Source organism: Nelumbo nucifera, chromosome 2, assembly GCF_055504915.1.
Source record: "Nelumbo nucifera cultivar China Antique chromosome 2, China Antique-T2T, whole genome shotgun sequence".
NCBI classification, from domain to species: domain Eukaryota; kingdom Viridiplantae; phylum Streptophyta; class Magnoliopsida; order Proteales; family Nelumbonaceae; genus Nelumbo; species Nelumbo nucifera.
In genome coordinates this window covers 102841747-102857321 of record NC_142650.1, presented here as the reverse complement: position 1 = coordinate 102857321, position 15575 = coordinate 102841747, and the positions used below count along the sequence as shown (strand labels likewise).

Sequence of the window (15575 nt, the reverse complement as noted above, 5' to 3'; positions counted from 1 at the left end):
ACATTTACACTTAAAAAAAGACATTTAAGAGAGAGAGGGGAAGAGAGATGGGAGGGAGGGAGTATTAATAATAATTACTATATCTTAAAATTTATAATATTTATAATAACAGTCTTTTTTAGTATTAACCGTATTTATTAAAAATAATGTATTTATTAATTAACAGTATTTTTAATAAGTATCAGTATTTATTTAAAAACATTATTAAATAATGTATTTATTAATTAATATAATGTAAGTTATAATTTATTAAAAAACAATATTAACAATTACAATATTTACTAATTAATAATAATTAAATAATTACAATATTAACTATACTTTTAATTAATACAGTATTATTAACTAATTAAAAATATTTATTGAAATACTGAATTTATTAATGAATAGTATTTTTAATTAATATAGTAATTTTAATAATTACAGTGTTTTAATTAATTAACTTTATTTATTAAAATTAATGTATTTTTTATTAACAGTATGTTTAATAATTACAGTATTAATAATTAATCATATTTTACAGTATTTTCAATCATTTCAGTATTATTTATTAATTAACAGGGTTTATGAAAATATTGTATTTATTAAAATAATATTAATATTTTCATTAATTCATTAAGTAACAACTTTTTAAAGGGCAATTTCCTTAAACTACCTGTACTGTTTAGCTATGACTAACTATACCCCTACTGTTTAACTATTGTCTTGGAGTACCCCTAAGTTTTCTGACAACTAACTACCTCTACCCCTAACATTAAGATCTGTTAATGTTCCGTCACAATTTGTACATATGTGACCCCATGTGACCTATAATTTTTTTTTTCAAAACCCAATATTACACTTTTCTTTATACCTTAGAAGAAGGTTATGAATTAACTCTGGCATAGCGCAATGAACCCGAGCTTCCGATTAAATGAACTTCGGCATCACGTACACCTTTCCACTATCTAGGAATAGAGTTGAGGTGGACTGGAGCAGTTATGCTTGTAGAAGTTGGAAATCTTAGATTTCATCGTTCATTAATTAATTAATTATTGTTAATTAATTACCATGAATTAATTACCATCATTTTAAAACTGAACTGAACCGGATAGTCAGACCAAAAAAGTTGAGAATCGGTCACCTGATCGGTTCTGTCTTACCCCAAAACCGCTTTGGCCAAAAACCATTGTTTTGGTCAACAAAATGCTAACTCGGGCGATTGAACCATTGAGTTGTTCGACCCAGGAACCATTGAATTGGTCACCTTGTTTCAGCACCTCGTCACCTCGGATGCTAAGGGAGACTTGCACCCAAAAGAGACGTTAGAGGCCCCGAGTGACATCCCAGGGGCATGGACTCCAATGATTAAGTAGTAACACCAAAGGAAGAGAAAGTGAGCCGAAGTGCTTAGTGAGGAGAGTTGGTGAGTTGGTAAGGGGAGCTGGAGAGCTCCATGTGATGAGCTAAAGAGCTCGTAGGGGGAGATGGAGGGCTCCATGTGATGAGTTGAAGAGCTCGTATGGAGAGGTGGTGTAGGTGCATAGTGCTCGCTCAGTCCCTCAGAGCACAGTAAACACTGGATTGATACCACATGGACGCCTGCATTCAGCCTGCAACCAATCTTTCTTCTGCGATGAGCCTACAGTGCATTGCAAGTCTGTGATGAACTCACGATTCATTGCACGAAACCTATTCTTAGCGCAAGCCCAAAGCAAACCTAGGTCTAACCTGCAATGAGGTGCATGTGCACCCAACCCTACAATAAACCCTCAATTGCCACGAGGTCTCAGTTCTTCAGATCTTACCTATACGTGTAACTTTGAAGTAACAAATGTAACAAGGCGCCACATGGGTCTAATAAGACGTCGTTTGCTAGACAGTGACGTCACTAACGCCACGTCAATTAAGTAAGACACAAAAGGGCAGTAGCACACGTGGGTTATGAGGATCTTCGAGTGAATGGAAAGCCAATCCTCGGAAAGATTCCCATAGGGACACATGGTGAAACCCCAGCAAAGCTCCTTAATGATTGTCAGCAAATATAATATTCCCTTTCATAGTAGAAAACAAACACCTTTAGCTCATTCCTTTTGGGATCTTGGGATCTTCCCCATAAATAGAGATCCTTCTCACAATGAAGGTTATTCATTCGATCACTAATTACCCTTATCATTGGTTTCCCTGTTCAAATGTCTCACTACTCCCCTTTTTCCCTAGCCTCCTGATTGATTCCTAGTTCTAGGCCTTCCTTTGTCTTTCAAAGAGACCACCTCCCTAGCCTAGCTACTGCCTTACTTACAACTGGTAAGCTCCATGTGTCGAGTATTCGACGTGCCTTGTTCATAATGGCGTACTATTGTGTTTAGTTGTGTCCAATTGAATGGGAGACTCACCTATTTATAAGAGAGGGGCTTAATCCAAGAACCAACACGTCTCTCACACATGGTCGGAGCTTAGTCCACTTGTTGAGCCCTCAGTTGACACATTGTGTGCATGTGGTAGGCAATGGGCCTACATGGAGTGCATTGGCATTGATGTTCTAATTAGCTCGACCATGTGTTGCTTGTGCATGGTATGAGCTGGTGTTAGATCAGTTCGTTAGGACCAAGGTTTAAAATGTCGATGTCAATGGAAATGTCGCTTACCAAAATATAAGACATATGTTGGAAATGTCGAGGGGAAATATTGTAAAAATTAGAGACATTGTGGAAATATTATGAAATATGTGGAAATATGCAAAGATATTTTGTAAGATGATAAAAGAAGCATTAATACATATTTCTAGACTATTATCTTATTCACAATCATTATATAAAGCTAAGAAAATAAGATGAATAACAAATTAGTAAATGATGATTTACTGATTTATTATGCATTTTGGTGTTTTTACAAGGTTACTTGATATTTTCTTTTCTTATTTTTAATTCTGATTTATTATAAATTCTAATATATTTATTTAACACTAGTAAATAAAAAATACATTTATTCTGATTTTTTAAATATTAAAGTTATAATACATTATGTTTTATTATAAACTTAATAAACCGATTCTCCTTTTTGTAGTATTAAGGTTATGATAAATTCTGATTTCTTATAAAACTTAATGAATTTATTATGAATTTTAATACTAAATTTATAATAAATAATGATTTAGTATAAAATTTATTAAATTTATTCTGATTTTTTATATAAAATGTAGAATATGGTTTATTATAAAATTTATTAAACATTTTCTGTTTTTAATAAATATTTAAAAAAATACTAACTAGTTAATATTTTATTACTTGAAAAATATTTTATGTTTTATATTATAAAGCAATTAATTTATTCTTTTGTTTTTATATTTTTTTAATTATTTTTATAAATATTTTATTTGAAATATTAAATAGAAATTATTAATGGAATAATCTATATTAATATACTATATTATATTAATATAATATACTAATATATTATATTTTTAATGTACATTAGTCGACATCTTGTTGACATAATAGGAAAAACTGTATTCTTTTTGGTTATTTGGACCGATTTGGTCGACATTTTTGAAATATAGGAAATGTCGACTGACATAATGTAATTTTTATATTACTATTCATTTTCATGTCAGTGAGCCTTGACATCGGCATATGTCGGGTGACATTTGAAGCCATGGTTAGGACCAGGTTAGCTCATAGCTCGTCATGACCAGGTTAGCTCGTAGCTCGTTACGACTAGGTCATCTTGTAGCTCGTTAGGACCAGGTCAGCTCATAGCTCATTAAGACCAGGTCATCTCGTAGCTCGTTAAGACTAGGTGAGCTCGTCAACTGACAACTTTGCCCCTAGCATGCTGCCAATTGACAGTTTCTAACTAGTGCTCGGTTTTTGGCTATATAAGTAATCATTGTTGCACACTCCACATATTGCATTTTTGGTATACTAGAATACCTATTTACTTTGACCAATCATCAAAGCAAAATTTTCTTTTGTTTTCTATAAGCAATAGTTACTCTTGTTTACTATACAAACCCTGGTCTATACATTATTTTGCACCAAAACTTGATGAATTTTGGTAGAAAATTCAAAAGCAAAAGTAAACAAGAATTTGCATTTTTTACATTTGCACTCCCATGCATTTATACTAGTGCAAATAAATTTTTACTGCAACCAAATACAGCCTTAGGCTCCGTTTAAAAAGAGTGCAAATACTACAACAAAGTCTAGATTAAATTTAATAGCATTTTTTATAATGACATTTATTTAATTGTCACTAAATATGAGATTTAGGGGCAAATCACAAATGTTAAAAATGCCACTACATATATATATATATATATATATATATATATATATATATATATATATATATATATCAGAAACACCACTATATGTATTCTTTCAGCAACAAATATTAAATTGCATTTCATTAAAAAGTACCAAAGTCGCCACCGTATGTAACTTTTAAGTGGCAATTATTAAATTTCCATTAAAAGTGTTAGAAGCGCCAATTTATTTGCAGTTTAATATTAACATTCAAGATTTCTATAAAAAAATTCGTGTGGGTACAGATTTTTAGTTTCCATGCTCTACTCCTTGGTTGCTGGCAGAAGAGTTGTTCGTCTAATCCCTTGAAGAATTTTGAGAAGGCATGCTTCTCTCTAGACTTGGTTGCTGGCGAAGGCATAAGTTTTAATCTCTTGCTTTCAGTAGATCTCAAGAGAAAGACTAATCAAGGTTTTTGAACCGTCATTGACCTGGATGGTCGGACTGTTAGGTTCGGGAACTGTTTGGCTCAAAAATCATTCAGGCAATCGGTTCTGTTTTACCCAAAACTGGATTTTTGGTCAAAAACTGTTAAAAAAGTCAACACCCATTGACCCGGGTGATCGAACCATCGATCCATTCAATGGTTTTGATTATTTTTATTTTTAGTTATTTTTTTATTTGTTTGTCAGTACGGGCTATCTGTTCGAATTGGACAGTTGAACCATCAACCCGGAAACCGATGGTCAGAACGATTCCCTTTCCTGATCATTTTTTAGAACATTGAGACTAACAGAGAATACAAATACGTAGAATGCAAAATCTTATATTTTATATTATTTTGCATGTATCTACACTCTATATATTTATATTTATATTCTTTCCAAACTGAGCCTTAACACAGCCCCATCTGTATTCAGTTTAATCCAATTCCTAAGAGGGGATTGCAAAAACGAACATAGACTACCGAATCCTAGAATCACCTGATAAAGATTGGCATCAGAATATGTAAGAATAATGTATAGGATTTACAAATATTACTACATATCTCATGCAAATAAAATTGTTTTTCCTTGTAACCACATAGTGTAACAGGGCAAAGATAAACGAGGTTGGTCCATAGTTTTCATTGAAGAAGCCATTCATGAAATCCAATTGTTCTTAAACTTAACACAACCTGCCCCGGTTGCATCTCTAATCTTTCTAAGTGATTCAACTAATGAATCTAGTATCTATATTTGCTCTGTTGGTCAAAATAAAATAATTAATCGCATATTACACCCTTATCTTATATTCAACTAAGATAAATGTCAAGCCGTCTTAGCTCAGCTGGTAGAGCGCGTGGCTTTTAACCACGTGGTCGTGGGTTCGATTCCCACAGACGGCGTTTTGAAATTCTAGGAACTGATATGCCAGTTCTATTTGTTTTCAAAAAACAAAACGGACTGTGGAAGACCCCTTGAGCAAGCCGATTCACAAGTTACCGCGTCTGTTTTAACATGTTTGGAAGTGTGGGCGTTTTTTGGGACCGATTTTTAAGAAAAAACATCCATGCTTTCAAGACCTATTTTTCAAAACAAAAAAACACTTGTAAGCTGTGAGCAATACTATACTGTTTGGTATGGTGATTTTCATCACCATTTTTCATGTATGTACTGATAGATAAACAGTACATACAATGAGATACATGAGTGTTTGTTGAAACGTCTATGTGGACCCGATGTGGCACGTTTTTTTTGAAAAACGGCCATGGTTCCAAACATCCCCTAAAACATTATCTCCATTTTTAAGTTCTTCCTATGCACCGTAACTTGTACCAAACGTAGTGCGAAAACCACATTTTCAGTTCTCCACTCCCAACTCCCAAGATTCTAGGTTGTTCAGAGCATGGTTTTCAAAACCGGACCGGACTGGATGGTCGGACCAGATAAACCAGGAGCCAGTTAGGTGACCAGATCTGTTTTTCCCCAAAACTGGATATTTACAAAAAAAAATGTTGATTTGGTCAGCAAACTGTTGACTCGGGCGTTTGAACCGTTCAACAGTTTTGACCGTTTTTTTTTGTCAGAACGGACCAATTGTTCGACCTGAGAATCAGACCCCTGACCGGTTCGTTCTCTGAGTCAGTTTTAAAAACCTTGGTTCAGAGTCCATACTCTGCTTAAATTAGAAAAAGGGAAAATCTATGATGTGAAAAAAACATGATATGGGCAATCAAAATCCATCCATCAATTTTGATAAATAACACCTGATTGGTTGATTATCACGTTAATGATTCCAATTGATTAATCAAAAGTTTTTCATATATCATATCTTTCCCATAACATAGTGGAACCCTTGGTTATAATATAATTTCATTTCATTTGGTTTGTTAGAATACGAGTAGAGCACTCTCAATCCAAAATGAGCACCAGTAATACAGTGTAATGATACAAGAAATAATGTATTTAGAGGAAAAAATACAAGAAATTATGTATTTATGTACCATAAAATTTGTATTTAATAAAAATCAAATTCTATATAAAGATTAGCTTGGATCTCTTGCAACCAAAAACTCTATGCAAATAGCATCTAGACCCATATTATGAATATTGGGAATATCTCAGATACATGTATAGTTAATTCATGGGGAGATGTTCCCAATGTGTGACTGGATTCCCATGTTTTTAAAGTGTGTGGAGTCTTTTGCTTGCAGAGAATCCATGGCACAATAAACAGGCTTCTAATGGATTGAACTTTGGGGTAGTGACACTTAGAGTCTTGAATTTCAAATGCAACACTTTAGTGGTCTGAACTTTTTCCCATTTCTATTCTCATATTTGAATAAAACTATGCGTTGAAGCAGAACAGGGCTCTATGCATCCACCTTCATTTTCTTTCTCCTAATTATAACACTCCTTCAGTCCTTCTCACGTTTCCTCACCCCAACAACGTCAACGTCGTGAGAAGTGAAGAAGGTTAACTCCTTGGACTCTTTCCCTTCCGAAGGATCTGACGTCTCTTTCCCATTCCCAGTTCAACTCATACATCTCTTTTTCCTTCAAATTTCTCTCTAATTTCCCAACCATTTTACGTTAAAATTGTCTTCTTCTCCTACCAGCGAATTCAAGTTTCCAAGTAGAACAGTCATTCAATCCCAGAAGATCATTGAGATTTAGAGACCCGATTAGTGGAGACTCAGAGACCCGAATAAGCTTGGCTAAACAGGGGCAGAGCACCCAGATCAGTTTACGTGAAAGCTTTTCTTCCCCTACCAAACTAACCGAGTATCAAAGTAGAGCACTCAATGAGTCGCAGCAAATAGTGGAGTTTCAGAGACCCGGAGCTTGGCTGGACATTCACAGAATATGGGAGGACCAAAAACCGAAACAGGGGAGTGTCTTACCATCTAATGAAAATCCAAAACCGAGTGAAAAACCTTTTTTTTCCGGCATGAATAATGTCTGCCGGCGTTATTCCGACATGAAAACAGGCCGACGACGTGTAAAACCATGCATAAAATTGTCAGAGATTTACCGGTCAGTCTCCCTGTTTTATGCTCATTTGGACATTTTAATTTGGGGAAACCATATTCTGGGGATTTTTTTCATCAATGGTCCGTCTTGGGTGTGAAAAGACGCTGAAGAAAAAATGAAGATTCGGGTCCAGTTTTTCTATATCCAGCTCCCACCCGACCCAAATCGCTTAATAAGTGGTCTAATTTGGCTTGCTCGGACCAGTCTAGAACGGCTGGCAGTTTACATCTATTACTGTAATACTTCGGACTGGACCATTGCAGACCAGTCTAGAACGGTTTGGCCATTTTATTTGCAGACCAGAGCGGTCCAATCTACAAACGTTCGGCCTAAAATGCATACTTTTTATTTGTGAATAAAATTAATTATAATTAAATAAATAATAAATTACCTATTAATTAAAATAGTAAATTATTATTTTGACGAAAAAGCTATAACTTATTGATCAATGGCTATTCTGGAAAAAAATTGTGATTTTTGTATATGAACATGAAAGGTAACTTTTTAGATGGTTGTACAAATTTGTTAGTTTTAAAATTTATTTTCATTAACTTAAACACCAATTAAAGGTTGATAACAACCCATTAATAAAATGATCGGTTGGGTTGGATTTGGATTGGCATCATTGGCTCATCCAACCTGGAAAAGGTTTTTTTGGGAGAATGATGGTTCAGCCTAGGGTCAGAATTCTTAGGCTCAAAATATAGTTGGAGTAGGTGTTAGCTTGGAATTAATGCCAATTTATGGGTGGACATTGGTGTATAGAATAGAGGTATCTGACATTTTGAATTTTTATAAGTCTGTAGTGAAATTCAGAAATCTGCAATGGGTCTATCCGTGTTTTTCTTGTTTTTTTTTTTTTTGCAGCAACTTGGGAAAGGGTTATTTTGGAGAAGGGATCTGCTCCTCACAAATGGGCACCTCACATGCACATCCACCGTGCATTGAGAACATCTCCCGTGAATAATAATTGATAAGTACGGGAGATGTTTCCAATGCATGGTAAGATGTGCGTGTGAGGCATCAGGTGTGAGGAGCAGATCCAGTCTCGTTAGTTTGCTTCAATTTTGCGTGACAACGTCCTTCAATTGCACGGGTCCACTGATGCGTGCTTTCTGTGTGGAGAGATAGGCCCTGGGTCAACGAGTTGAGTAATTTAAATGCCCATTAACAAAAGAGGGTTTGGGTGGGTTGGGTTTGGGTTGAATTTTAACCAAATTCACCTGACCCGTCAACCTGTTAATGATCCATTTATAAAAAGTTAAATGGGTTGGATTCGACCCAAACCCAACCTAACTTGCCCAACCCATTTATTTTTTACATATATAAATTCTAGAAAAATATAATTATAAAAATACAAAAAATGTATAAACAGAGATAGAAAATGCAGAAAATAACATAAATTAAATAAAATAAAATTCAAAATAATTATGAAAAACAAAAAATAAAGAAAATAAGATAAATTACAAAAAAAAATAAACATAAAATTTACAAAGAAAATCATAAAAATTGAATAAATAAGGCTTGTTTCACCCCCAAATGACTCTAAAACTCCAAACTTAATTCATAGAGTGCTAGATTTGTAGAAGTTTGCAAGAAACAAGTGTGAATCGTTAATTTTTTTAAAGATTTTTCAAATTTTAAAAAATATGGCAAAAATAGGTAATTTTTTTCAATATTTTATAATATCTTGTGATTTCTTTTTTTTTCTTCTTTAATGTGTAAATTTTTGTTGAACTACATTTCTTACATTCACAATCACAATTTTTTTGTGTTATCAATAGATTTATGGAAATTTCATGAAGATATTTGGGGAAAATATAGATTAACAAAAAATTTGAAAATTTACTTTTTTCTTTGCCTATAAAGACTAAATATGTTTTAGATATATGGATTTATCAATCATATCCATAGATCAATTGGAATTTCTTCTTTAATTTTTTAATTTTTTATATTTTTAGAATTAAAAAATAAATAATAATTAATTATATTTTATCATTTGATGACAAAAATTGAATATATTATAATTCTATCGATGATCTATCATATCCACAAACCAATTGAATTTTCTTTTTTAATAATGACTTTTTTTTTATATTTTTAAAATTAAAAATTAATTAATTAATTATATTTTATCATTTGATCACAATGATTGAATATATTATAATTCTATGGATGATCTATCATATCCACAAAGCAATTGAAATTTCTTATTTAATAATTATTTTTTTTATATTTTTAAAATTAAAAATTAATTAATTATATTTTATCATTTGATCACAATGATTGAAGGTATTATAATTCTATGGATGATCTATCATATCCACAAAGCAAATGAAATTTCTTCTTCAATAACTATTTTTTGAATATATTATATAATGCTTATTTATTTTTATAATTTTTGGAAACGAATAATAAATAATTATTAATTATATTTTCACATAGAAGTTGTGCCAATGCATGTTTTACGGTTGGATAGGAGAGTTGGGTTTTTCCCATCCCATAAAACATTAAAACTTAAGAATTATAATTTATAAATCATATAGTTAAGCATAGAATTTTTAATGAAATTATAATTAGCTATAATATATTTCTTCATAAAACCATTAAAATATATTAATTTAAGATATATACACCGCATTAAGATTTTATATTTAGTGTTGTTGATGTATTTTTATGATTTATTAAAGTATTTATAGTGTTTCCAACGTATTTATGTGTATCTTAGATTTTCTCCAAAACGCATGCATATCCCGATACATTTCTTAAAAATGTCTTTCCGATACTTTAAACCTTGAATGCGCTGTGCAGCAGTTTCGTTATTCAAGGTAAATATACTGCTTCCCTTGGAGAGCTTGTAAGCTACGATCACTTCTATTTGAGCTATAGCCAACACCTCCTCCTAAACCATCTACTTATTAGCCTTTTCTGCCATGAGTCTCTCTACCTCAACCTTTAGCTCCTCTTGGACCCTCAACAACTTGACCCTCTTAGCCTCCTCCTTCTCTAAGACCTCGGTGTTCAAACTTGGAAGCTTTGAGCTTTAGGGACAGCTCAATAATTGACGCTCGATGGCTAGATATGATTGCCTCATGCTTGGCCTACTAAGCTTCTAAGTCAAAGAGCACCTAGGACTTCTCTACCAGCACCTTGTTAAGCTTAGTGAGGTAACTCTCCTCGATTTGAGCCAAGTTATCAACTTGGTCCTGCTAGCTCGGAGCCCACGCACAAACCCCTTGAGCCATAGCGGCGAGCCACCGTCCTACGTTCATAATTTTCTTAAAAAGGCGGGTCTCCATCACGTTAAAGGGCAGGCTCTCTATCTCCACCCAGGATGAAGGTAGCACTGACCCCTTGCTTAGTTGACAGGCAATTACGTGTTTCCACATAGAGTCATTTTTGGCGAATTCACCAAGCAAGAGTCCAAATTGGCACTCACTCAAGAGGTAAGATAGATGATCCCTCTTTCACAAGAGATGGAGGAGGGGCTGAGGATCTTGGTGCTCGGGGGACTTTTGGGGATGGCAACGTTGGGGTGCTCCTAGTCCCAGCTCGCACCTCCGGCCATATGGGCTGCTTGGCGGCCTGGACCTATGGGTCCCCATCTTCCAAGGCAATGACCTCGGTGGTGTTCATAATAACTTGTGCCTCGATGGCGTGGGAAGACTCACCCTCGGTGGTATTCCTCTTCTTCGGCTTCGACTTCTTGGTGGTGAACCTTCCCAGCATCTAGTCCATGTCTACTTCTAAAAAGTGAAGAACTCAATCATTACCATGTCAACGATATGTGCACATGTCAAGCATCAGGGATAGGACTTTGATAAAGTAAAGGAGAACTGCCTTGGCGTTTCAGGCTTAGGCTAGCTCACAGGAGTGCCATTGCTCAAATAATCATATATCTTTAGCCTGAGACTAGTGACCTCCCCTAATTGGCATGATTCCTCCAAAGTCAAGTGATGGGCCTTAGGGTTGCCAACAACCGAGCCCTAGTGATTGATGAACTTCCAATAACTATCTTGGACGACAAAGAAATACTTCAACTTCCAATATGAGACTTTGTTTGGAAGGCCTTCGAGGAACTTCTTGTTGCCCATGAAGGCGAAATAATAGTATTTCTGGTCCCATGTGCGTTCTTAAGTGCACACAAGGGAAAGAAAGCCCATATATTGATGGGAATCCCATGTGCGTTCTCTACCAAGCTACCCCATGATGAGCCTTATGGCATTAGGGGAGAGCTACCCTAGGGTGACTAGAAAGAAATTCAAAAGGTTGGTCATGAAACGTGGGAGGGGAAACATCAACCTTGAAACGAAGTTCTTTTCAAACACATAGACCTCGTTGTCATTGTGGTGCCAAGGGGCCTCGTTGGGAGTGGGAATCCTAAAACGATACTCATTAGGGACCCATAGAAGAGACATATCCTCTATAGATCAACTAAGGCACATTGGGTCGGGATGAAATGCTCACTAGGGCTAATCTCAAGCTTGTTATGGATTGAGGCGAGCTGCCTTGACCCCCTATGATCTTCAGAGGTCAACATCGGGATACTGAAAATAATGAAAATGAAACAAACTTAGGAAGGGAAGGCTCACCTAGGAGGAACTGAAGAATGAATATGAGATGAGAAGAAACTAATGAATAGAGATTTGGAATCAAGATCTCTCACCTTAAGGGGGAACCACTTTAAAGATGGATGTGCGAATGGACCCACTATGGGAACCCCATTTATAGGTAAAGGAAGTAGACAATGGACAACTACAATCAAATGGGTTCGATGGCTAGGATCCGCGACGGTTGGACTCTTCAAGGAACCAAACCAGTTGAGTACATTTTTGAAGTCCGAATTTGGTTGATAAACAACCTCTGGTCCATGTGTACAAGTGATGCACTTGTTAGGGCACTTCCAAGAAGTGTTTCCAAATAGACCAAAGGATTTAGATGGGAATGATCGACCAAACACCCGGCAAGGTTTAGCTCTAGAGTGGAGAATTCCTTCACTCTAGTTGAACCACCTTGACATTGGAAGTGGGGGGCAAGTGATGGGGGTAAAACCGGCCTCGAGGTAATTGGACACGTGACAGCCAAAGGAGAGTTGTAGTTTGACCACGAACTGAGCCTTAGTAGACTAGCGCGAACTCAAGGCAACAAAGATTCGCCTTGGGGATCATGGTTCACCTTGCTCAACCATGTGCAACTCGTTCATCAAGGACACACAAGCTATCTTGAACTTTTGCTAAGGCCCAACCAACCAATAGATCGAAAGGCAACTGAGCTATTGGTTGGAAGAGGTAACTCCTACCGATTGGAGCTATCCCATAGGACGAGTTCCAAACTTTACCACATGCCTAGGAGGTGACCATTTGGCAACCCATGCAGCGGAATTTCCAACACATGTGACGGCCCCATTAGTCAATGGGCCCCAGGCCCATTCCAAGTGGCTTGATCATACACCAGTTGGCCCTGATTGAGCTCTAGGTGTCCTGACTGAGTTCCAAGTGTCTTGACTGAACTCCAGGTGTCCTACTTGAGCTCCAGGTGTTCAAGCCAAGCTCCAAGTGTCTTACAAGACCGACATGTGCCACCCACCTTCCAAACACGTACACTCCCGACATGCATCCAAGCCTACATAAAGGTCAAATTAGGATCCAATTCATACTTTATGCCTTATTAAATTTTCATCTACCATTTTTCAGATAACTCGCCAACTAACTTGGTCATCAAAGTTCTAAGCCTGTGATATCACCACATATTCTCAATCTATTTAACTTTTGATGAAAGATAAAAATAATTAGTTTTGTAATTGTTATTGAATAGTATTATTTAAATTTAATAAAAATATTCTAATAATAAGTTAGTTATCATAAAGTGTTGTTTAGAATTTATTACATTCTAAAATTATTATTTAATTAGTTATTTAGTAGTATTGTTTAGAAATTTTAGTAATAAAGTTATGAATACATATTTTGATGTTGTTGGAACGAGACGATCTCCTTACTGGAGGACAGCTTGGATAGACGAGTTGATGAGGTCAATCCATTGAAATATAGAAAGACAAAGGATCAGAGTACTCAGAGTGCTGAACTCGGGCTAGGCACTCCGATGCTGAAGTTAGCGATGACAATGTTGAGAGCAGAGAGCTTGAGAGAGCAAAGAGTGAGTGAGTTGCATAGATTGTGCGTACCTTCTAAAGGAATATTGAGGTCCTTTTTATAGGCATTGGGGTCCATGTTCCGTGTTTGAGATATCTGGTAATGGTTGGCCTTATTGGTCCGTTATCTTCTCAGTGCGCTCCTTCCACAATGGCGGTGACCCACATGTAGACTCCCTGAATCGTGTGGGAATTGGGGATATGCGTACTAAGAAGGCAACGTACCACTGCCTAACTCAAGACCGATTGGCGTGTTATTCTGGATAAGGATGTCCTACCACATAGATCGGAGGATCGGTACCCTAGAAGTCCTACTCAAGTATTTGTCTACTTGGGTTGGGGCGATCATGCTAGTCTTTGAGGTCCTCGGTTTGTCTTCTTGAGGTGATACGTGCTACCTTGTCGCAGAGAGACCTATTAGTCTCTCTCTAATCAGATGTAGGCCATATAAGTTGTTTCAACTCCACTCGACCTATCTCACATGGTGCTGAAGTGTTGTTAGACAATTCGAACTCACCACGTGTTTGGTGTCTCTTTGTTATTGATCGGCCAAATTACCCCTCATCAAATTTCGTTTTATAAATATAAAACCCTATTACTTATTAATATTATTGAAAAAATATTGTTGAAAAATTACAATTTTTTTAAATACATTTAGTATTATTGAAAATTATTAAAAAATCATTTCATATTAATTATTTAAAATTATATATTTTAATTAGTTAATTAAAAATATTTCAATATTATTGAAAGTTATTAAATATTTATTTTTTAATTAATAAATAAATTATTTATTACTTATAGTGAATATCTTATTTGAATTTGCACTATACATATTTGAATTTATACTCCTTTTGAACTGATTTGAAATAACAAGAAATCAACACGGTTAATCTCTTTGAATTAAATGACAAAAATATTTAAGTAGTAAAATAAACCTTCAATCACCCATCACCTAAACAAATTAATAAAACCATTAAATATCATCCATATTTACCAAAATAATGTTTCACCATATATAATATAATTTAAACTATGCTATACTAATTAATTATTTTATTAGATAGTAATTATATCATTTTGTGAGTAATACATATCAACTCAAATTTATTATATCTATAATTCGTAGTGATGAAGGGAGATTTGGCCCGACCTAGTAACAGGGGGAGATGTGGACGCGGCCTAACTAGTAAGATGACAGCTCAACCCGACATGCTAAGTCCACAACAGATCGAGCACGAATAATCAAACCACCTCGGGACGATTTCACCTCGGTGTAAGGTCGGATCAGGACCACTTCGATCCCAAGGCACTTCGGCATTCGCTCTAGGCCAGATCTAAAGAGTGGTAGCTCGGGTAATATTAACAGACCACTACGTGGCATCCCCAAAAATCTCGCCACCAGACTCCGGGCCTTGCGGGTTCACATTGCGTAACAGCTAGCATTATCTTCCCTGACCGATTTGGACGGACTCGATAAGCCCCATCACTTATCCTCATTATCACGGAAACAAACCTCATCATGTCGAGGATTCTCGAACCACTCCGCAGAACCCGCGAGGACTCCACTATATAAAGACTTCACCCCCCCGGGGTGCAAGGTATGCGTGATTTCTTGCTCTCAAGCTCTCTCATTTTCAAGCAATTTTAGCTCTCTACTAGCCTACTGACTTAAGCATCGGAGCG

General features: G+C 35.6%; 1 non-coding gene across 1 annotated transcript; it reads left to right on the top strand.

The window, feature by feature from the left end:
* The first annotated feature begins 5540 nt into the window (after nucleotides 1-5540).
* Nucleotides 5541-5613, top strand: TRNAK-UUU (transfer RNA lysine (anticodon UUU)). The gene has a single exon. It is a non-coding gene; the product is annotated as a tRNA-Lys (tRNA).
* The last annotated feature ends 9962 nt before the right edge of the window (nucleotides 5614-15575 follow it).